General features: G+C 42.9%; 1 long non-coding RNA gene across 1 annotated transcript; it reads right to left on the bottom strand.

Annotated features, from left to right (window-relative positions):
• Positions 1-2145: 2145 nt before the first annotated feature.
• Positions 2146-2799, bottom strand: LOC131308114 (uncharacterized). The gene is made up of 2 exons (XR_009194314.1): positions 2675-2799; positions 2146-2378 (listed from the first exon to the last, which is right to left on the bottom strand). It is a non-coding gene; the product is annotated as an uncharacterized LOC131308114 (long non-coding RNA).
• Between the last annotated feature and the right edge of the window lie 22041 nt (positions 2800-24840).

The raw sequence follows: 24840 nt of genomic DNA, 5'->3' as shown, positions 1-24840 counted from the left end.
TATGGTAACTGCAGTGCTGATTCGTAGCACGTTTTACATCCTTGTCTCCACCAAGACTCGGGGGCCATTTAAAATATGGCTGATTTTTTATTCGATAAAGAATCCTATAAATTGGCTCCTTCCAAACCGTAGTGATAGAAAAGAAAGATTTGGGGTCAGGAACTTGCTTATCCTTGTACGGCTCTTTCTTAGCTTGCCCATACTCTCTTCTCTCTCTATAAGTCTTGGGCTCTGGCTTATCCACTTTTTTGGCAGATGCTTTCGGCTGTTTGGCAACCGTCCTGCCATCCTCACGGAGTATGTCATCCTCCATTCTGGCATGTTGCTCTATTCGTTCCATCAATTTAGCCAGTGTGGTTCCATCAATTTAGCCAGTGTGGCTACCGGATGTTTATTCAATGAACGATGCAACTCTCCCCGAACAGGCAAACCAGTCTTAAAGGCAGCAATTGCGTACTCCTCACTGCAACTTTCAATCTCATTGAAAGTCTCCCAGTACTTCTTTGCATAATCCCTGATCTGCTCGTTCTCCTCCTGTTTCATGGTGGAAAGACTCTCAAAGGTCTTTGGGGCTTTTCTGCTTGTCAAGAACCGAGCAGTGAATTCCTCGGCCAACTGCCTCCATCCTCGTATGGATCGTGGGGCCAGTTTATGAAACCAGGATAAAGCCACCTTGCCAAGACTGGAGAGAAACATCTTGCACAAGATGGAATCATCCCCTTCATGCATAAACATAGCCTGTTGATAATGCTGAATGTGAGCCACGGGATCCGTATTTGTCTCGTAAAGTACGAACGCACCGTGCTTTACCCTGCTCGGCAACCTTGCCTCTTGTAGCCTCTTTGTAAATGGGGAGGCCGCAATATTACTTAATGCCTTGCGTGCTGCTTCTCGTGCAGTCACTGTCCCATCCTCGAACTCCTTGGACTTGTGAGTCGTGGCTTTGGCCCAATCAGCATCAGGTCTCTTGTACCTGTCTCGATGATGTTTCCTTGTTCCCTCCTTTTCGGGGGGTGGAACTTCTGTCTCTGCTCCTCCCTTTTCGTGAAGAAGCCTTTCTCTCGGGTGTTCGGCTTTTACTTCTTCTTCCCCTTTTTCGTGGAGAAGCCTCATAACGCCCTATGACAGGACTTCTGCTCCTTCTTCTTCGTGAATGGGTCTTCTTATGGACTACCAGCGTCCTTCCATCTCTTTGGGAATGCCTACAAGAGAGTCCAGAATCTTCTGGGTGCTCTCGTACCCGCTGCAACTCCTGTATCTCATACTCTCGTTTTTTAATTAAACGAGCATACTCCTCGATTTCCCTTCTCTTCTTATCAAGGACATCGTTATCATCGTGTATACTCTTTAAACGGGCAACTGACTCTTCTCTTCGATGAGACCTACTCCTTCTCGTGGAGCCAGTAGCAGTTTTGTCTCCTTTTTCCTTGGAGTTACCTCTGTCATGTCTACCAGTGGGCTTTCTCGGAGCGCCTGGTGGGGATTTATCTCTTCCCCCACCCAACTGGTCCTTTGGACTAAATGGAGTAGCTGGATCTTCTTCCATCGTACTTACTTTTGAAAAAAGCTGGTTCGTTTCCCACAGACGGCGCCAATTGTAGGGGGATGAAAACAATTGATGCTTCGGATCAACTGGACTGCAACGGCTTTTTCGTGCCTCTTCACCGAAACCCTAATTCGTCGTCGGAACCCTAATCTGCAAAATAGACAGGGGGTGAGCGCACCTCTGCCTCTCGTGGCAAAGGCCCTCCGATGCCAAAGTTAGTATCACGTACTAGCAGTTCAAACCCTAATTATCAGTAGGAAAGCAAGAATGCAAAGTATTACGTACCTTTTACCTCTAGGTTTACCTCTTATTTATAGATTTACGTATGCTTGCTGGCCAAGCATCCGTGTTGCCCTAGGATTCCTAACTCGTATAGGAATCCCAGGATATCAAGGATTCTCGTTTCCTTTATCAGTTCATTACCTTAATCCTTGTAGGACTCTTTTCCATAACAAGCCGAACATCCCATACTCGTTGGGTATCTTTCTCAGATCCTATATGTCACACCCCACCCCGGCCCAGCACTCAAATGAGCCTAAACCGACGTGAGGGTGCAACATCAACCACCAACCCATTTCTATAACTCAAGTTTTAGCAACTAAATTATCCAACAACCATTTTATTGATAACGCAAAACTTAACGTTCTTACAAACACAGCGGAAGTCTTAAGAAAACATAAACTATACAATAAACCAAATTTAAACATAAGCTGCAACTACATCCCTATCTACAAAATTTTGCCAAAACTAGTCCAGCCTTCCCGACGTGCTACCCTAAGCGAGCGTACAACCCCTCGACGATCAGCAGTGGATATCTACAACGCCTGCAAAACTGGATTCCAAAATGGAATCCAGGAGTGTTATGAGACATGGATGCAATTCCATATTAAAGGTACAGCTAAAAGATATATCTCAACCAGTCAAACAGTGAACCAAGTAATTAAAAGCAACACCGGGCACAAAGCCAATAATTTAAGGCATAAAGCCTTTTGGCATTAAGCCAATCACCGGGCACACAGCCAATAGTTTAAGGCATAAAGCCATATGGCATAAAGCCAATCACCGGGCACTAAGCCAACATTCAAGTTCAATTCAATATAGAATAACATCTATGAATCAAACACTCACCTTGTACTCCAAAAGAAAGTACAACTATGGTTTCGGTGCTCCTTGATTCACCGACTCGTCACCTATCCACAAGCCAAACATTTTAGTATAGAAATACTTTTAAGGCTTTAACAAATGCATTAACAATGTTCTGCATGAATTCAACTATTTAACGTATGCCGGACAAAAGTAAAATCACCAATTCATACCCAAAACCAAGAATTTCACAATTTCACACATTATCAACAGAACCACTGATCGATTTCTGACTATAGAATTCTATAGGTTTCAAAGAATACTACAAGACCACCACCACTAGCAAGAAGGCTTCTAGTACATCAATCTAGATATAAAATTTGCCCAAATTGGACTCCGAATGACTAAGATATGCTCCATTGAAATTACACATCTAAAACAGAAACTACAGACCCAGCAGAACAGTCTGCGATCGAATGCTCATTAAAAATCACACACTTAATCTTTTCCAATATTTCCAACGCCAAAACAACACCAACTGATCAAGGTTTAAGACTCAACAGCATCCATAGTCAGAAAGCATATTCAACTATGAGAAAATTGATTAAGAACACAGCTACAAAACCTGCCCAGAATTCCAGAATCACCAAAACCTGAACTTTAATTCAAAAACTGCTATAATCTAGAAAGAACCACGACACAACCCATACATATTCAGAAAGATATGCGAGTCTAGTTTCGGAATCAAGAAACGGTGCGTAAAACCGGTACCCGAGCAAGAAGTTATGCCCGTTTTTCCAACATGTGTCTGGGCTGTCTGCCCAGACGCGAATCTGACTGCAGCCCGGTTCAAGATTTTTATCTTTTTCCATACTATTCAGAAAATTCTGAAATTTTTACAGCATAAACTAAACTCACAGAGGCACCTACAGTAAAATTATCAGAAAATAACATGATCGGTATGTCAACAAGAAATATTCATCAAAAACAGGACAGATTCAATTCTGCTCAAAACACAGTTATGCATATTCATTTGTTATACACGAATTTAAGCAAAAAGGGAGTGAAAATTACCTACTGAATTGAGGTTTCAATCACTCTTCCACCTTCTTTCCACCGTCTCTCTCTCTCTCTCCCTCTCTCTCTCTCTCTCTCCACGTTGGAACAACTCCCTGATGGGTTTCCTTTCTGTTTTTTTTTTTCTTTCCCTTTTGATGACACACACACACACCACCTCACACAAACACACGGCACACATGCACCAATTTAAACAAAAAATTGCACTTTAGCCCTTAAGTTATTAAATATAACATTTAAGCACCTCAATTAAAAAGGATGTCACACTATATTCTCGAGATCTTATTCCTTAACGGAATACTATTGTTTCTGGATTCTTCCAGAATGTTCCTTATGCTCCAATACTTGACTGAAGTTCTTTCTTTTGTTCGGCCATCTCGTTGCCGAACAGACTTCCTAGACCAGTTACTTCACATGTAACTTGGTCCTAACATAATCAGAATGTCTCTATCTGCCGAAGAGTTAGTTTACACCACTGACTTCTCATGTCATTGGCCTTTGATTAGCCGAACAGACTACATGGACCAATGACTTCCCATATAATTGGTCCATATTGCTGTTCACCGAACTGCCCGGCGGTAAGTCCTATCGTACTTACCACGTGCTTCCAAACATCTCGTGTTCGGCAACTAAGTGTATGTGCTCGAGAATACCTCCCTATAGTCAAGAAAAGAATCTTTGGTCATGTCATGTCAACCTTACTTTTTCTTTACCCTTTGGTCCATAATTGTTATGGGAGATATTACCCATGGGATAATAGTAACTAGTCTACTAATATATATATATATATATATATATATATATATATATATATATATATGTGTGTGTGTGTGTGTGAGTGTGTGTGTGTGTGTGTGTGACAAGACTAGTCACATGGGAATCTTGTACCATGGGAATCTTGTACCTTGCTTCTAAGAAGTCAACCTTGTCATTTCAACCTTTCATGTCAACCTTACTTTTTCTTTACCCATTAGGTAACAAATGTTAGGGGAATTATTATCCCTTGGTTAATAGAGATTAGACTTGCCAAGTGTATATACATATATATACAATTTGATAAGACAAGTCATGCCTGGGGTTATAGCCTTAAGCCTAAATATACTAGAGTCACTTTCCTAGATTCTTTAAGTACATATATAACCATATATGTAGTCAAATATATATATATATATATATATATATATATATATTCATTGAACAAGAGAGAGAGAGAGAGAGAGAGAGAGAGAGAGCCGAGAGGGGGAGAGGAGAGAAAGGCCGAGAAAGAGTGAGAGAGAGGGTGGAGTGTGTGCATGTGTTTGAACACTTGCACAAGCTACATCTTTAGCCCTATTTTAGCCTTAAGTCCAATTGACTAGACAACTCATCCATTCTAGTCAATTTCTAGCATAGAATCCGAGCCCTAATCATCCTAGATTTGATTCCAAAGTAGCCTTTAATCATCCTAGAAATTGACTACAAGCTAGATCTATGAATGACTAAACATGGAAGGCAATGCCTTAGCCTAATCAAACCCTACCCTAGACTTGTAAGACTTGCCAACCTAGACTATGATCACCTAGATTTACCTAGAAAGCCTAATATCCTACTTGATTTTATAGCCTTACGCCTAAAGATTGCATTTGACAAGGCTTTCAATCATGATTTGCCCTTTTAACCATTGGACAATATTTGCTAGGGAAAATTTTATTCATTGGGTAATAGAAGTTAGTTTGGCTATAAATAGCACCACATCTTTGCCATTCAACTCACACCTTCACCCATTCAACTTCTCTCTCTAGAATCCTTGTGTTCTTACTTTGTTTTTCCTAGTTCTTTCTTGTTCTTGAGTTCTTCCAAAATTCTTCAAGAAACTCATCCTAGGCCGCCACTAAACCACCACTCAACCACCCTTCGATCCATAAAGTTTAAGTAGTGTAGGGAGGTATTCCCGAGCACATACATTTAGTTGCCGAACACGTGATATTCGGGAGCACGTGGTAAGTACGACAGGACTTACCGCGGGGCAGTTCGGTGAACAGCGATATGGACCAATGATATGGGAAGTCATTGATCCATGCAGTCTGTTCGGCAAATTAAGGGCCAATGATATGAGAAGTCATGGCTATAAACTGACTGTTCGGCAGTTAGAGACATTTCGATTACATTGGACCAAGTTACATGTGAAGTAGCTGGTCCAAGCAGACTGCTCGGTTATGATACAGCCGAACAGATGAAGTAAGAACCAAGCACGTGATACGAGGGATGACGGGACAGTCATCATGCAAGGCAATGGTCCAAATAATTGATAAAGGACCAGTTACAAGTGAAGTGATTGGTCCAGACAGTCTGTTCGGCTATGAGATAGCCGAACAGATAAAGAAATCCAATCAGATGTTGGAGTAAAAAGAACACTCTGGAAGGATCCAGAAACAGTGGTATTCCGTTAAAGGATGAGATCCCATGAATATAGGATCTGAGAAAGATACCGAACGAGTATGGGATGTTCAGCTCATTATGGAAAAGAATCCAAAGAGGACTCTTTTCCAATGAGCTGATAAAGGAAACGAGAATCCTTGATATCCTAGGTTTCCTATACGAGTTGGGAATCCTATGGCAATAGGGATGCTTGGGCGCCAAGCATACGAATGTCTATATAAACAGAGTAAACCTAGAGGTAAAAGGTACGCAATACTTTGCATTCTTGCTTTCCTACTGATAATTAGGGTTTAACTGCTAGTACGTGATACTAACTTTGGCATCGGAGGGCCTTTGCCACGAGAGGCAGAGGTGCGCTCACCCCCTGTCTATTTTGCAGATTAGGGTTCCGACAACGAATTAGGGTTCCGGTGAAGAGGCACGAGAAAGCCGTTGCAATCCAGTTGATCAAAAAGCATCAATTGTTTTCATCCCCCTGCAATTGGCGCCGTCTGTGGGAATCGAACCAGCTTTTTAGAAAAATAAGTACGATGGAAGAAGATCCAGTTACTCCGTTTAGTCCAAAGGACCAGTTGGGTGGGGGAAGAGATAAATCCCCACCAGGCGCTCCGAGAAAGCCAACTGGTAGACATGACAGAGGTAACTCCAAAGAAAAAGGAGACAAAACTGCTACTGGCTCCACGAGAAGGAGTAGGTCTCATCGAAGGGATGAGTCAGTCATCCGTTCAAGAAGTATACACGATGACAATGATCTCCTAGATAAAAAGAGAGGAGAAATCGAGGAGTATGCTCGTTTGATTAAGAAACGAGAGTATGAGATACAGGAGTTGCAGCGGATACGAGAGCACCCAGAAGATTCTGGACTTTCTCGTAGGCATTCCCCAAGAGATGGAAGGACGCTGGTAGTCCATAAGCAGACCCATTCACGAAGAAGAAGGAGCAGAAGTCCTGTCATAGGGCGTTATGAGGCTTCTCCACGAAAAAAGGGAAGAAGAAGTAAAAGCCGAACACCCGAGAGAAAGGCTTCTTCACGAAAAGGGAGGAGCAGAGACAGAAGTTCCACCCCCGAAGAGGAGGGAACTAGGAAACATCATCGAGACAGGTACGAGAGACCTGATGCTGATTGGGCCAAAGCCACGGCTCACAAATCGAAGGAACATGAGGATGGGACAGTGACTGCACGAGAAGCAGCATGAAGGGCCCTAAGTAATATTGCAGCCTCCCCTTTTGCAAAGAGGCTACAAGAGGCTAGGTTGCCGAGCAGAGTGAAGCACGGTATGTTCGTACTTTACGAGACAAATACGGATCCCGTAGCTCACATCCAGCATTACCAGCAGGCTATGTTCATGCACGAGGGAGATGATGCCATCTTATGCAAGATGTTTCCCTCTAGCCTTGGTAAGGTGGCTTTAGCCTGGTTTCATAAATTGGGCCCGCGATCCATACGAGGATGGAGGCAGTTGGCCGAGGAATTCACTGCTCGGTTCCTGACTAGCAGAAAGGCCCCTAAGACCTTTGAGAGTATTTCCACCATGAAACAGGAGGAGAACGAGCAGATCAGGGATTATGCAAAGAAGTACTGGGAGACTTTCAACGAGATTGAAAGTTGCAGTGAGGAGTACGCAATTGCAACCTTCAAGACTGGTTTGCCTGTTCGGGGAGAGCTGCGCCGCTCATTGAATAAACATCCAGTAGCCACCTTGGCTAAATTGATGGAACGGATAGAGCAACATGCCAGAATGGAGGATGACATACTCCGTGAGGATGGCAGGACGATTGCCGAACAGCCAAAGGCACCTGCCAAAAAGGTGGATAAGCCAGAGCCCAAGACTTATAGAGAGAGAAGGGAATATGGGCAGTCTAAGAAAGAGCCGTACAAAGATAAGCAAGCTCCTGACCCAAAAGCTTTCTTTTCTATCACTACGGTTTGGAAGGAACCAATATACAGGATTCTTTATCGAATAAAGAATCAGCCATATTTCAAGTGGCCCCCCGAGTCTAGGCGGAGACAAGGATGCAAAACGTGCTACGAATCAGCACTGCAGTTACCACAAAGATTAGGGCCACATGACCGAGGATTGTGAGATGTACAAGAGGCACCTTGATGATTTTGTCTCTCGGGGCTATCTCAAGGAATTTATCCAAGAGGATCCTAAGGAGAAAGGGAAGGCTATGGAGCTGGGTTACGAGCAAAACCCTAAAGGAATAATCCATATGCTACATGGGTTGGCCACACTTTACACGAGAAAAGAGGTTAGGCTGTTACAAAGGCAAGTTAAGCACGATCAGCACGTGATGCGATTGGGAAACAAGAGAGGGCGAGAGACTGATGTATGCAATGAGAGCTTTGGCATTCAGTGATGATGACCTAGGAGAGGTCCAAATACCCCACAACGATGCATTGGTCGTAACCCTACGAGTTGGGGAATACGACATTGAGAGGATCCTTGTGGACTCAGGAAGTTGTACAGAGGTGTTGTACTACGATGCGTTCAAGAAGCTAAGGCTGGCCCAAACAAACTGGCCCAAACAAACTTAGAGCAGTCTACAACACCTCTCATTGGGTTCGATGCAGGAGCAGTCTGGCCCCTTGGGAAGGTAACGTTACCTGTTCGGGCTGGATCAGTGGTATTGAGAACAGATTTCCTAGTGGTCGATGTTCCTTCTTCCTATAACGCGATTATAGGGAGGACATGGTTGCACAAGATGAGAGCAGTCTCCTCGACTTATCACCAGATGGTGAAATTCCCAGGTTCAAATGGGATTGAGGTACTTAAAGGCAACCAGAAGGTGGCACAATAGTGTTTGATTTCCATTATCAAAACTGCCCCAAAGGTCCACCATGTTCATACATTAGAAATACCTGATCAACCAACTATCGAGGATGTTGGAAGAAGTCCGGCTGAAAAAGTGGTTGAAGGATTGGAGAAGATTCAGATCAACGAGACTGATCCTGAAAGATATTTTCTAATTGGAGAATCACTACCGGCAGACGAAAAGGCTGAATCGATAAGATTTCTGAAAGAGTATATTGATGTTTTTGCATGGGTGCCAGAGGAAATGCCCGAGGTGGATGCAGATGTGATCTGTCACCATTTAAACATTGACCCTCAGCACAAGCCGATCATTCAAAAAAAAACGAAGGGCAGCCGTGCAGCATATAGATGCAGTGATTGAGGAGGTCGATCGTTTACTGGAGGCCAAAGCAATACGTGAAGTCTATTACCCAGAATGGTTATCCAACACCGTTGTGGTGAAGAAAAAGAATGGGAAGTGGCGTGTCTGTGTGGACTTCACAGACCTAAACAAAGCATGCCCTAAGGATAGTTTTCCTTTGCCCAGGATTGACCAATTGGTTGATGCAACCTCTGGATACGAGCGAATGAGTTTTCTCGATGCATATCGAGGATATCATCAGATTGCTATGTTTGAACCTGATCAAGAGAAGACTTCGTTTATCACACCTCGAGGGTCGTATTGCTACAGTGTTATGCCGTTTGGGCTGAAGAATGCTGGGGCAACATACCAAAGACTTGCAACCATTATGTTCAAGAAGCTCATTGGAAAAACTTTGGAAGTTTACATAGATGATATGGTGGTAAAGAGTCGAGAAAAAGGAGGGCATATTACTGACTTAAAAGAAGTGTTCGAAATCTTAAGGAAGTATAAACTAAAACTCAACGCCTCGAAGTGTGCGTTTGGAGTTGGTTCAGGAAAGTTCCTGGGCCATTTGGTAACCATGAGAGGGATAGAGGCAAACCCCGATCAGATTGATGCCCTACAAAGACTACAGAGTCCCAAAACTACCAAAGAAGTCCAGAGGCTGACTGGAATGGCAGCAACACTTAACAGATTCATCAGCAGGTCAAGTGATAAGTGCAGACCCTTTTTTCAATTGCTGAAAAAGAGGGAGGGATTTGAATGGGGAGCAGAGTGTGAACAGGCCTTCCAGGACCTGAAGAAGTATCTGGCAGAGCCCCCACTTTTGTCAACTCCATTGCCAGGTGAGCCTTTAATTCTGTACTTAGCTGTTTCTGAGCATGCAGTAAGTGCAGTCCTGCTAAGGGATTTGGGGATCGAACAAATCCCTATTTATTATGTTAGCAAGACATTGTTGGATGCAAAGACGAGATATCTGCCTTTAGAAAAACTTGTCCTGGCACTTAGGACAGCCACAAGAAAATTGCCACACTACTTCCAAAGCCATAAGGTTGTGGTTTATACTGAGTTTCCATTAAAATCATTGCTACGAAAGGCAGACTTTTCGGGAAGGATCTCGACATGGTCCGTGGAGTTAAGCCAGTACGATCTCGAATATCAGCCACGCACAGCAATCAAAGGCCAAGTGTTGGCTGATTTTGTGGCAGAATTTTCACCCATTGTGGCTCCCCTACCTCCTACGAGAAAGGAACAGGTGACTGAGACATCATCCATGAAGGATCAACCTTCAGCCGAACAGGATCCCACGGAGTGGAAGCTATTCGTTGACGGATCAGCATGTAATACTGGTTCTGGAATTGGGGTAGTCCTGTTTCCTCCTCAAGGAGTTCTGATTGAACTATCTGTTTGGCTTGGATTCAGTGCAACGAATAATGTAGCTGAATATGAGGCACTCCTAGCTGGATTGAGGAGTGCAAAAACCCTTAAAGCAGAACGGGTTAGGGTGTATTGTGATTCCTAGCTTGTGGTAAATCAGCTGTCCGGCGAGTATGAAACTCGAAATGAAAAGATGTTGGCTTACGTGCAGGTAGCCAAGGACTTGCTTGATACCTTCGAGAGGGTATATATTGAGCAAATTAGTTCTGGACAGAATGCTCATGCAGATTCTTTAGCTTGGTTGGCTGCAGCTGTACCAACCGAGTTCAAAAGAAAGGTGTCAGTCGAATATCTGAATAAGCCGAGCATTGGGAGGAGTGAAGACTTAGTCTTGGACGTGAACCAAGGACCAAGTTGGATGGACCCAATCATGGAGTTCTTACGAGACGAGATACTCCCTTCTGACAAAAAGGAGGCCCACAAGATAAGGGTCAAATCTGCCAGGTTTTGGCTGTCTCCAGAGGGTAAGTTATACAGGAAATCCTTTACAGGCCCATATTTACTATGTGTACATCCTGAGATGGTACAAAAGTTCCTTCATGAAATCCACGAGGGAACATGTGGGAGCCATGCTGGAGGCAGATCAATTGCCCACCGAGCAATTACTCAAGGATACAGGTGGCCACACATGCAAGAAGATGCAAAGGTGTATGTGAAGATTTGTGAGAAGTGTCAAAAATTCTCACCAATGATTCGAACACCCACCGAAGATCTGGTGCCTTTGACAAGTCCCTGGCCTTTTGCTCAATGGGGGATGGATATCGTGGGTCCATTGCACAAAGCAACTGGGAATCGAAAATTCCTGCTTGTAGCAACTGACTATTTTACAAAGTGGATTGAGGCAAAACCACTGGCCAAAATCACTGAACCTATGATAGAAAGGTTCGTGTGGAAAAGCATCATCACTCGCTTTGGGGTCCTTTATTCATTGATCACAGACAATGGATCCCAATTTCAGAAGAAATTCAAGGCTTTTTGTGCCCAGTATGGAATAAGAAATTATTATTCCACCCCAGCCTACCCTCAGAGTAATGGGCAAGCAGAGGCGTCTAATAAAATTATCCTTGATGGAATCAAGAAAAGACTGGACAAAGCTAAGGGAAAGTGGCCTGACGAGTTACCATTAGTTCTGTGGGCTCACCGAACAACGCCTAGGAGGTCTACGGGAGAGACCCCCTATTCATTGGCCTATGGAACAGAGGCTGTCATACCTCTGGAGGTGGGTCTGCCGACCAACAGGACCGTTTTGGTTGAAAGTGGAGGCAATGACAGGGCCCTTCAAATCGAGCTTGACCTCGCCGAGGAGAGGAGAGAAAAAGCCTTGGTACATCTTGCTTCTTACCAAGAACAGCTGATGAAAAGCTACAACAAGCATGTTCATCCTCGAGAATTTGGTGTTGGGGACCTCGTGCTACGAAAAGTGCTCGGCAACACCAAGGTGGCCAACGAAGGCAAGCTGGGGGCCAACTGGGAAGGCCCGTATAGAGTAACTGAGATTGTAGGCATATGAGCCTATAGATTGGCAGATTTTGATGGTGATCCAATCCCAAGGCCTTGGAATGTTCATAATCTACGAAAGTTCTTTGTTTAGAAGTATTAAAATCTGTCTTAGATTTGCACTACGTGATTGTGTGGGAATTACGAATATAATTCCCTTGTTCTAGTTTTTGATTATTTTAGTTACAAAGGGGTACGAATACAGCCCTCTTGAGGTTTACAGATTCTGAATAAAATCACTTTCTAGTATAACTGTTGGTATTTGTTTTAAATACGAACTACGAGATTGGTTTCCCTCATTCGTATTGGGGAGCAGGTTATACCATTAAGTACGTGACACTTAAACACAAGTAAGAAACACTTGTGTGACTTTCAAACAGTTAAGTACGTGACACTTAAACACAAGTATGAAACACTTGTGTGATTTTCAAAATCCTTTAACAAGTATGAGCACACTTGTATGCCTTGTTTAAGTACGTGAAACTTAAACGCAAGTATGATTCTTTAAAATACGTGAAACTTAAACAAGTACAAGTATGAAAACACTTGTATAAAATTTAAAGTACGATACACTTGGAAAAACAATTGGCTTGTATATGATGGCCACAACTATTGAAGTACGAGAAACTTAGACCATTTTTTCAGTACGTGATACTTAACAAGTATGAAACACTTGTATGGAATTTTAAGTACGTGAAAACTTAAACGTTATCAAAACACAAGTAGTTCTAAGTACGTGATACTTAGAAGTTTTTGTGTGAGTACGTGAAACTTAAACTGCTGCTCTCAAGTACGAGATACTTAGAACATTTAAAAGTACCTGACAAAGTACGGGCCATGATGATTCACAAAATTTGCTACGTATTAACAGCAAAATAGGATCAAAGTACGAAATACTTAAGATTAAAACTATTTGCATCCGAACAGATGCAAACATGACGATAGCCGAGCAAAAAAAGTTATGCCACGAAGGGCCAAATACCTGTGTTAACAAAGTATTTAATTGTACTGGTGCCTCACAGGACCAAAATACGCTTATGGTCACGCAGGACGAGCAACCAAATCAGTCCACATTCTGGACCTCTGGAGTGTTAGTGTTGATCTTAGTATCAGTACCATCTTCGACTACGTTCTCTTCCAAGTCAATGGGCTCTAGGGTTGAAACCCGAGCAGGTGATTGAACAGGATGCACATCTACAGCCGTGTCTTTTTCAGCATTGGCAAATTCTTTGATCTGCTGTTCAATGTCATCTACTGGATGTTCCGCTGGTTGTTGAATGGTCTGGGCACGGGTGCTCGGCAAGTCATTATCTTCCCAGAGGGGCGAATTTTCTGCAACCCCCATTCTGGTCAAACAAGCCTCCCAGCAGGCAGCCCAGATTTGATCTTGGATGGCAGGCATCTGCTCCACGTAACTGGAAGTGGTAGCATCAAAGCCCTTCTTGTATCCATCTTCGTAGGCCGCATTTTTTGTATTGTCGATTTCGGACAGTGCCTGACTGAGACCCTCCTCGGCAGTTTCGAGTTTCTCCTTGGTCGCTGCAACTTCCGCCTTTGCCTTGTCTCTCTCTCTCCAGCCTTCTCATTGATTGAAGTTGCCTTGTGTTATCTCTCAACAGCCTATTGCGCTCTTGTTCAACCTCTTGAAATTTTTGATTCAATGCAACCATCTTTTGAATAAACTATGGGTTACCAGAGAGAGTTACTAAAGTACAATACTAAGTTTGCAACTTATTTGAGGAAAGGTTTTTAGATATTACCTTAATACCACTGACGAGACCAGTGGATACTAGCCGGTCAGGTGCAGATCCAGATTCCTTCTGCATGTGCACAGGGAGCAGCAACCCTTGAGCTAGGGCAAGTGCTGTTTCTGATGAACTAGCACTGTCCCCAACATGAACAGGACGGTCACCCCTAGGGAATGAAGGAGTCCATGTTTGTGGAAGCACTTGAGCAGTTGGTGACACAGGGAGATTGGTTTCTGTATCAGCTTGTGAAACAGAACCAGCAGGGTCCTCAGACCTAGGTCGTTTGTCCCGATGAGCGTTAGCAGCATCAAGGGGACCATCCTCTTCACGAGGTGAAGAGGACGATCTTGCTGATCCCCCCTATTGCGACGTGATCGTGGGGGCGGGGCGCCAGTTGATGCTACCCTGCTGGTAGCACCACGTCCCAGTGTGGAGACAGTAAGTAGAGAGCTCAGGTTAAGAGGTTGACGGGTCATTGTACCTGGTGATCGAGAATAATCGGATGAGGGAGACTGGCTGGTATCACGATTTAGAACCAGTTGTTCGGGCTGTTGCTGTTCAGAAACTGGTCCACGAGTAGATCTTCTGAGTCTTAAACGAGGAAGCGGCACGCCTTCCGAAATGGGAACTTCACCAGGTTGACTAGCAACAGTAACCCCAGCTTGAAGTCTTGAAATACGTTGTTGAGGAGCAATTGATGTGGAAGTAGAAGCAGCACTGGTGCTGGAATGGGCAAGTCTTCTATCTATGACCCCTCTGTATGAAGGGTCGTATCCCAGCAGTATATCAGCGTCTCGACCCCGACCAGCTGTTAGGGTACCTGGTTCTCTTGTGTATTTTAGGATCCTGTTTTTGTCCTCTGTTCGGACGTAGCTCGGCTCACGTCTAGGACGTTTGTTAACATTTTCAGCTGCAAGATTGGAGTTATAAAACCAAAATTAGGCACATAGAAAGCTACGAGAAAGCAGTAAATGAAGAAATTGCAAAAGATAAAAAGCAAGAGCATACGTGGATAACCCCATATGTGGGGGCAATGGAGCCCTAGCACTTGGCCATCCTCTCCTAGTGGCTCAAAGGCTCCAGTGACATAAAGGAAATCAATCTCATGATCCCGAGCGGAGTCTGGCAGGTTGAGCACGAGACGCTTTTCTGCCCTTCTAACTTTGAAATAGTAGGTATTATACTCAGGGTTTAGTACAATATTGTACCACCACTGAATATCCCAAATTCCTAACTGGGTCCCCAGAATCCTATTCAAAGCTATTACACCCATTATCAGCCTAAAGACGTTAGTTGATACTTGCATGGGGGTGAGACGATACCAGTTTAGGATCTGGCGGAGTAATGGGTGAAGGGGAAATCGGACTCCACCTTCGACGATGGCCACGATAGGGATGCACATTCTATCCCAGGAGCCACCATCCCTATCTGCTCCTAAAAGGGCGAGTTCGAGCCCTATATTATCAGGGATGCTATACTCAGACCTAAATGCCGCCATGGCAGTTGGGGTTTCACAGAGTTTCCTAAATTTACTCGGTCTAGGAGGGTGATCATTATCATCAGCCATGAGTATATTCATAAAAGAAGAAAAAACTGGAAATGGGAACGAATAGAAGCCCTAGAAACAACCCACGAATCTGAGAGTGAGATCTCAGAGGGAAACCTAAGCAGACGAAATGGAGTGAGAACGAGAATCTTACAAGAATAATGTGACGATTCCCTGGAGTGCAATCGAATTTGCAGACGGCGGCGATGGTGGATGGCGGGATGTTTTTACCTGGTTTCTAGAGAGAGAAGGAGCGAGTTTGAAGTTTTGGGTGAGAAACCCAAAATAAGCCCTTTTCTGGGGTTTAAGGGTAAGAAACGGAGATGAAGCGTCTCCTCTTACGCCGTTACAGGATAAAGTAACGGAAAGCAGAGTTCGTTCTGACGTCATTTCATAGAACGTCAGTTCGAAATTAATGATAGGCATACGATACGTGCCACGTGGAGTCATTACCCCGAAATGGTATAATGACAAAGGCGCCAAAAGGCATCAATGACATATTGAAATTATGACTGCACGGGATCAGAAGAGTCTGGTCTAAATAAAATTCTGTTTCTAAGCATCATATATTGCCCACGAACAGTGGTAAATAGATGAAGCTGGGGAGCAATTGTAGGGAGGTATTCCCGAGCACATACATTTAGTTGCCGAACACGTGATATTCGGGAGCACGTGGTAAGCACGACAGGACTTACCGTCGGGCAGTTCGGTGAACAGCGATATGGACCAATGATATGGGAAGTCATTGATCCATGCAGTCTGTTCGGCAAATTAAGGGCCAATGATATGAGAAGTCATGGCTATAAACTGACTGTTCGGCAGTTAGAGACATTCCAATTACATTGGACCAAGTTACATGTGAAGTAGCTGTCCAAGCAGACTGCTCGGTTATGATACAGCCGAACAGATGAAGTAAGAACCAAGCACGTGATACGAGGGATGATGGGACAGTCATCATGCAAGGCAATGGTCCAAATAATTGATAAAGGACCAGTTACAAGTGAAGTGATTGGTCCAGACAGTCTGTTTGGCTATGAGATAGCCGAACAGATAAAGAAATCCAATCAGATGTTGGAGTAAAAAGAACACTCTGGAAGGATCCAGAAACAGTGGTATTCCGTTAAAGGATGAGATCCCATGAATATAGGATCTGAGAAAGATACCCAACGAGTATGGGATGTTCAGCTCATTATGGAAAAGAATCCAAAGAGGACTCTTTTCCAATGAGCTGATAAAGGAAACGAGAATCCTTGATATCCTGGGTTTCCTATACGAGTTGGGAATCCTATGGCAATAGGGATGCTTGGGCGCCAAGCATACGAATGTCTATATAAACAGAGTAAACCTAGAGGTAAAAGGTACGCAATACTTTGCATTCTTGCTTTCCTACTGATAATTAGGGTTTAACTGCTAGTACGTGATACTAACTTTGGCATCGGAGGGCCTTTGCCACGAGAGGCAGAGGTGCGCTCACCCCCTGTCTATTTTGCAGATTAGGGTTCCGACGACGAATTAGGGTTCCGGTGAAGAGGCACGAGAAAGCCGTTGCAAACCAGTTGATCAGAAAGCATCAATTGTTTTCATCCCCCTACAAGTAGTTTAGTTAAGATCTAGTTTCGAGAGAAACCTTTCTCTTTCGAAGCTACCGGAGGCCAACCGTAGGAAGTTATTCCGCCCGACGTACACATTCTCTCCGTAGTCGCCACTACTACCAAGAAGAAAGGTAGAGTCCCATATACGCTATCTCTAAGTATATGTAGAGTCCCTTGTCCACTAAACTCAACGTATAACGTAGAACCGTATGTTGGAAGTATAGGTAGATTCTCCGTAGATAAGGTTATCTATCTCTTATAATGTTTTGAAATGCATGATAGTTAATAACCTATTTTCACTAATGGAAGTATGAACATGTTGGAATAATCGACTTTTACCCTAATAAACACATGTGTTGTTTTGAATTTCCCACAAAGGAAGAAAGAACGATTTTGCAAAAGATAAGACTTTATTATTGATAGAAGTATTCATATTTTGATCTTTAGGTGGTTATGAGCATGTGTTATGAATTGTTTGCATTACTTGTCTTGTTGTGAAGCATAAGTGATTTTCACTCCAAAAGCGTCCGTACATATGGCGTTATGCTTTAAGTGATGATTTAAGCATGATTAATAATATAGAGTTGGATGATCTTGCTAGTTTAGTTTCAAGATTACAATGAATGATTTATGATTACGTATGTGAAAAGTCCTGCCGCGGAGTCGTTGCATAAAAACAAGACACAGAAATCGAGAAAATAGAAACATGACACCTTGGGTGTGTTAATGGCAAGGTATGTTTTGAAACCGCAATGTGGTCGGACGTGGTAGGCCATTGTGTGTAAGATAACCCGCAATGTGGCCGGACTTGGTAGCCATTGTGTGGATTTGTGGAAACCGCAACGTGGCCGGACCTGGTAGCCCGTTGGGTGAGTGAAAACTCTCAATGTGGCCGGACTTGGTAGCCCATTGCGTGAATTGTGAAAACCATAATGTTGCCGGACTTGGTAGCCCATTGTGAAGATTGCCAATGGTGCCGGACGTGGTAGCCTCATTGGTAATATGGCTTGGTTATCCACGGAGAGGAGCCAATGCAGATTTTTTGTGTGCCAATGGGAACCCGGTGTCGTGGAACCATTGTGAGGATACTCGGGAGACCGGAACAGCGAAACCGAGGTTGTGTGTTAAAAACGGATTTTGGTAATGATGTTTCGGTTTATGAAATGTGGAAAATGGAGACACGGTTTACGAGATGTCGCGTAGGAGAAACTCAGAAATCTTGGACACCAATGTTGGTTGAATAGTGAATGTGGATGTGATATTGTTAATTGTTTTTGTCAATTATGCATATACTATGTGGAAATAGTTGACTTTATAGTCCATTGTTTGTAAGTTAAGGGTTAGTGGATATGGGTTATTCTATTGAGTTTATGTAGCTCACGGTGTAACCATTGGTGACCCTGACATATTATATTGGTGGCGACGCTGGTATATTGTGTCACACCTTATAGATGAACATGGTGAACTCTACACCTTGGAAGCTTTTGGAGCAGAGGAGCTAGCTAGGATGGAGGAGCAAGCGAAACAGTAGATAGGAACCCTAGTTTAACCCTCCTTTTGTTGAATAAAAGTACTCTTGTGAGAATTATGATGTAATATTGAACCAGACTCTATTTTGAAGTTTCAATAAAAATGTCCTTTTAACGTTTCCAAAATTCGAGGCGCTACAACTTGGTATCATAGCTTTCGGTTCAAAACCTCGCCCATGGGTAGAATGGGTAGAACCATAAGATAGTTTGACTATTGCATAAAACGTGAATTGAGTTTAAGTTTACCGTCCCAAATTGGGTGGAATTTTGATAGCATAATCTTCGGATTGAAGCAAGGTGTGGAAATTGGCATTACCGTCGAGCTTGAAATTCCCGAACAATTGGATGATGACTTGAATCAAGGATCGGACATGAAACTTAGAAACTCAAAGGTTTTCTCTAGAAGTTTATAATCCCTGTTTTAAGATGTTACTAATTGAGGTTTAAAACTCTTCCCTTGTAGATGAACCACCTGGATCACCTAATCGACCTGTTGACGGGAGCTCGTTAGCTCAAAATCGCCATAGAAACCATGACAACTCAACTAGTGGAGGACCCCAACTTTATTGCCGCTGTACTCGCAGAAAAATGAGATTTGATGAGGGTGCAGCAGAATACCCCTATTCCTGTGGAGGAGGACCCTTGGTTTCCTGAAATGTTTCCAATCCTGTATGCCTTCTATGGGTTCTTTGGTGCTTTACCCCCGATGGAGAACTTTGAGGTTGGAGTTAAGGAGGAAGAAGTCGATGGTGATAAGGATGCCAGTGAGGTGACCGAGGAGGAAAACCTGTTGGGTGAAGGAAATCTCGAAGAGGACAAGACCCCAAAAGCTGAGGACCCCAATTAGGCATACCTTAGGCCGACCTAGTAGCAATTGTAAATCCTTCGGGATGTTGGATGTGGAAAACTAGGATTATTTCTGTTTGTTTAAGAATTTCTTAGGTTGTACTCTTCTTATATTATTAATAAAAGGATTATTTAAGTTACTACTTATTCTTATATGTTTCTTGATCACTATTTATGTACACGATTATCCTTGTCTCTACTTGCCATTATAGTGGAACTCTATGCTTATGATTGTATTTTTTCTGCTTATCTATAAAAGTCTTGCTTATTGAAAGAGTATTGTTGCACAATACTTGATAAATTACTTTCGACTTTTGAAAGAAACACCATTTGCAAAAAAAGAAAATTTGTTTTAGTAGAGTAAAACCCCCTTTTCGATTTCCCCTCATAGATGGTGAATATGCGCCCCGGATTAGGATACGAAAACGGAGAGTCCTCAAACGCGAACCCCGACCTAGCCCAGATCATGCAAGCGTTCATAACCGCCTTGAACGCCAACCGCCGAAACCAACACCATAACGACGGACCCATGACCCGAACTCAAGCAATGAACGAGTTCTGCAAATGCCGACCCCCGACCTTCCATGGAGACACCAACCCCGTTGTAGCTTAGACATGGCTGAACGAAGTCAAAATGATCCTCAGAACCTTAGGGATTACCCAAGACGGAGATCGGGTGGCCTTGGCCACATAGCAGTTGAAAGGAGAAGCTCGCTATTGGTGGGACCTGATGGAGGCAATGCATACCATAGCCAATGACCTTCGCTGAGTTCGAAATCCTATTTCTCGACAAGTACTTTCCCACGCCTCTTCGCCTAGCCAAGGAGCAAGAGTTCCTGAATCTGAAGTAGGGGACACTGACCGTCACCTAGTACGCAGCCAAATATGAGAAGCTGTCCCGTTACGCTCTAAACTCCATATCTACTGAAAGCAAGAAGGTTCGAGTGGGGGCTGACAACAGCTCGGAGGGCAGTGGTAGCTCAAGCGTTTACCACCTATGCTGAGGTAGTGAAATGTGCTCTTTGGCTAGAGTGTGAGGAGCTGGACTTCAAAACCCATTGGAGGAAGGCGAATAATAGCATCGGTGGACCAATCCGAACCCAAATCCTCAGCAACAACTGTGGACCCTACCCCACCAAACCGTCTAACCCACCTCAAAACAACCAACCCTGGAGGACTGATACACTTGGACATGGTGAACCGCAGAGGGGCAACCGGGATTTGACAACAGTTATGTAACAGCCCTGATTTTTGGCAGGTAAAAATTTCGTTAAATATTTGAATTTTATTTGAATTACTTATTTTTACTTTTTGTAATCCGTTGTAATTAGATTCTAGTCCTTCGGGGCCAATCGAATTAGATTCCAACCGACTACTTGGAGGAACCGAGCAGCCAAACTCACCTAGTTACTAGATGATCTTTTGAACCTTTTGCCTTTACCCATTGGTCAATAGATGTTAGGGTAATCTTTGTCCATTGGACAATAGGCCTCTCATTAAAATATGTGGATTAGTACATGGATATAGTATTATATATGTTTTAAACACATGTGCAAATGACTTTTATTTTATTTTATTGGGTATTCTCCGACCTCTCTATTATCCTTGGTTATTAACCATTAGGGGAATTATTATCTATTGGGTAATAGCCTCAATCTTCCAACAAGGTACAAGGTTTTGTTTAAATAATCAAGTATGGATTTCCCATGTGATTTTATGCATTAAAATATTAGGGTATATCTAAACTCTAGATTACCAAAGTACTTTATTGAATAAAATAGTACTTGTACTTTATTATTATTTTAATGGGGAGAATCCTAGCCTTTTATTTAATTAGGGTACTTCGTACCACATCTATATTTAAATATTGGGCATTTGTACATGTGTATCAAAACCCTAGATTTTTAGTACCCTTATTAGATGATTAGTACTAGTACTTTTATTATTCTAATGGGGAAATCTTAGGCTATTGATTCTTAGTACCTAGGTGCATATAGACATGTGTACATATATACAATATTATATATAGATATAGATTTCCTAGAGTACAATATTTATTAGTTTAATGGAGACATGTGTTTAATTAGGATTCTTTAATGGTTATTAGATTTGGGAAAATCTAGTACTTGTACTTTTATATTATATAAGTGTACTTGAGAGAAAGAGAGAGAGAGAGAGAGAGAGAGAGAGAGAAATAGATGCCGAGAGAGAGAGAGAGAGGAAGGAACAACGAGAGAGATTTGGTTGTACCACCTTTGATCACCATGATCTTCTTACATCTTTCAAATCCATGGCTGTATCTTCCTTCCTAGCCAAAATCTATCGCCCCATTGTACTTCTATTATTGTTTAATACCAAATCTTGTACAATATATCTTACCCTCCATCAAATCTTCCAAAATCTTCCAAACCAATCCAAAGGACTAAACCTAGCCATGCAAGCCTAGGACTAGACTTTGATCTTCCAAGAAAGCTTGATTTCTTGAATAAAAAAATGAGATGTGGAGAGAGAGAGAGGGGGCCGGCCTTGAGGGGGGGAGAGGGAGAGCCTTGCCTATAAATAGCAAGCTCACTTCAAGTTTGAACTCACACCTTCACTTCTTGCTCTCACTTCTCTCTAGAAATTCTAAGTGTTCTTGGTTCAAAAGTTCAAAGTTTCTTGAGTTCTTGAAGTTCTTGAGAGCAACCACCAAACCACATCCAAAACCACCACTAGATCTTTAACATAGCTTAGTTTAGTTAGCAAGTTGTTTCTAGGAAGAGAAAAGTCCATCTCTCTTCCTTTCAAAGCAATCCGAAGCCGTTACGCCGCTGAATCACAAAATCGACGACCAAATCTTCGTAGCCGATCACCGCCAAGAAGTAAGGTAGAATCCCTAGCCTACTAACTCTACGTATAATATAGAATTGTATGTTGGAAAGTAGAATGCCTTTAGTTCAAAGATCTTAACCGTTTTCTCTAAGTATATAAGGTTATCTGTTGACTGTTAAAGTTATCTGTTATAAGTATATAAGGTTATCTGTTGACTGTTAAGGTTATCTGTCATAAGTATATAAGGTTATCTGTTGACTGTTAAGGTTATCTGTCATAAGTGTATAAGGTTATCTGTTGCCTAAAATGCTAGAATTTCATGAAATACTTGAAAGGTGTTTTCTAGAAATAATGAAAAGGATGGGGAGTATGTGGAATTCGTCAACTTATGTTTTGAGCATGCTAAATAATATAGAGTTGGATGATTTTGCTAGATTAGTTTCAAGATTTCAATAAATGCTTTATGATTCCTTATGTGGAAAGTCCTACCGCGGAGTCTATGCCTGAAAACGAGACACCGAAATCAAGAAAGTTAGAAACATGGCACCTAGGGTGTGGTTAACAAGAAAAAAGTGTTCGAAGAAGGAAATATTTTGAAACTACATAATGACCAATTTTGGTGGCATTATGTGAGTGGGGGTGTGTGTGTGTGCCAATGGGAACCCGGAGCGACGGAACCATTGTGCGGATACCCGAGAACCCGGAGCGGTGGAACCGAGGTAGGGTGTATGGCTTGGTAACCACAGAAAGGTGCCAATGCAATTGTGTGCCAATGGGAATCCGGAGCGGCGGAACCATTGTGCGGATACCCGGGAACCCGGAGTGGCGGAACCGAGGTTGGGTGTGTTAAACACAAATTTTGGAAACATTGATTTGGAAAAAGAAAAGTGGAAAATGGTGACATGGTCTACGATGAGTCTCGTAGGAGAAACACAGAAAATCATGGACACCAACGATAGTTGAATATCGAATGTGGATGTGTTATTGTTACTGTCTGTTGTATAATTTCTATTGTTTGTAAGTTAAGGGTTAGTGGGTTTAGATTATTCTATTGAGCTTTTTAAGCTCATGGTGTTACCTGACCCTGACATATTATATCGGTGGCGACGCTGGTATAATGTGTCAGACCTTGTAGATTATCAAAATGAACAGTACACCTTGGAGGCTTTTGGAGCTGAGGAGCTGGCTAGGATGGAGGAGCAGGTGGAGCTGTAGTTTGGAACCCTAGAACTCCCTTCATTTGTGTAAATATTGAACTCTTGTGGGAGTTTTGTTGTAATAACGAGCCAGACTCCATTTGGTTTTATCAATAAAATGTTTATTTAACGTACCCAAAATTGGGGGCGTTATAACTTGGTATCAGAGCTTTAGGTTCAAAACCTCGGCCATGGGTAGAATGGGTAGAACCATGAGATAGTTTGACCGTTGCACAAACGTGAATTGAGTTTAAGTTTACCGTCCCAAATTGGGTGGAATTCTGACAAAACAATCCTCGGATTGAAGCAAGGCGCGGAAATTGGCAGTACCGCCGAGCTGGGAATTCCCGAACAATTGGATGATGACTTAAATCAAGGATCGGAAGTGGAACTTAGAATTTCAAGTCTTCTTAAGTGTTACTCTGTCGTAAAACATTGCTAATTGAGGTTAAACTCTGTCCTTATAGATAAACCACCTCGCCAACCTGTTAGCTCGAACTACATGAGGTAGTTGAGAGAGATTATAGGAATTGTTCTACCCTAGAGTGGAGTAGCAGCGGTGTAGGTTAAAATCGAATAACCTATAGAACCACGGAATAGGGTATGTAGGATCATCTCGTTTTAACTTGTATTAGGAAAAATCTTATCTTAGGTCCCTACTTGCCATTATAATAGAACTCTATGCCTATGATTGTATCTTTTTGCTTATCTATGAAAATTTTTCTTATATTAAAGAGTAGTGTTGTTGCATGCTATCCGATAAACTACTTTCGACTTTGAAAGAAACACCATTTACAAAAAGAAAATTTGCATTAGCAGACTAAAACCTTCCCCTTCCAACTTCTACTCGTAGATGGCGAACCGGCGCAATGGACTAGGACACGATAATGGAGGACCCTCTAACGCGAACCCTGACCTAACCCAAATCATGCAATCGTTCATAGCTGCTTTGAATGCCAACCGCCAAAACCAAAACCACGACGACGGACCTATGACCCGAACCCGAGCGATGAACGAGTTCTGCAAACGTCGACCCCCGACCTTTCATGGGGACACCAACCCTGTCGTGGCCAAGACGTGGCTGAATGAGGTCCAGATGATCCTCAGAACCTTAGGGATTACCCAAGACGGAGATCGTGTGGCCCTAACCACCTACCAACTGAAGGGAGAAGCCCGTTATTGGTGGGATCTGATGGAGGCGACCCATGACATTGCCACCATGACCTTTGCTGAGTTCAAGACTCTATTTCTCAACAATACTTTCCCACGCCCCTTCGCTTAGCCAAGGAACAAGAGTTCTTAAACCTGAAACAAGGAACGATGACCGTCACCCAGTACCCAGCCAAGTTCGAGGA

Source organism: Rhododendron vialii, chromosome 11a (assembly GCF_030253575.1).
Source record: "Rhododendron vialii isolate Sample 1 chromosome 11a, ASM3025357v1".
In the NCBI taxonomy this organism is placed as follows: domain Eukaryota; kingdom Viridiplantae; phylum Streptophyta; class Magnoliopsida; order Ericales; family Ericaceae; genus Rhododendron; species Rhododendron vialii.
This window is presented reverse-complemented; position numbering and strand designations above follow the sequence as displayed.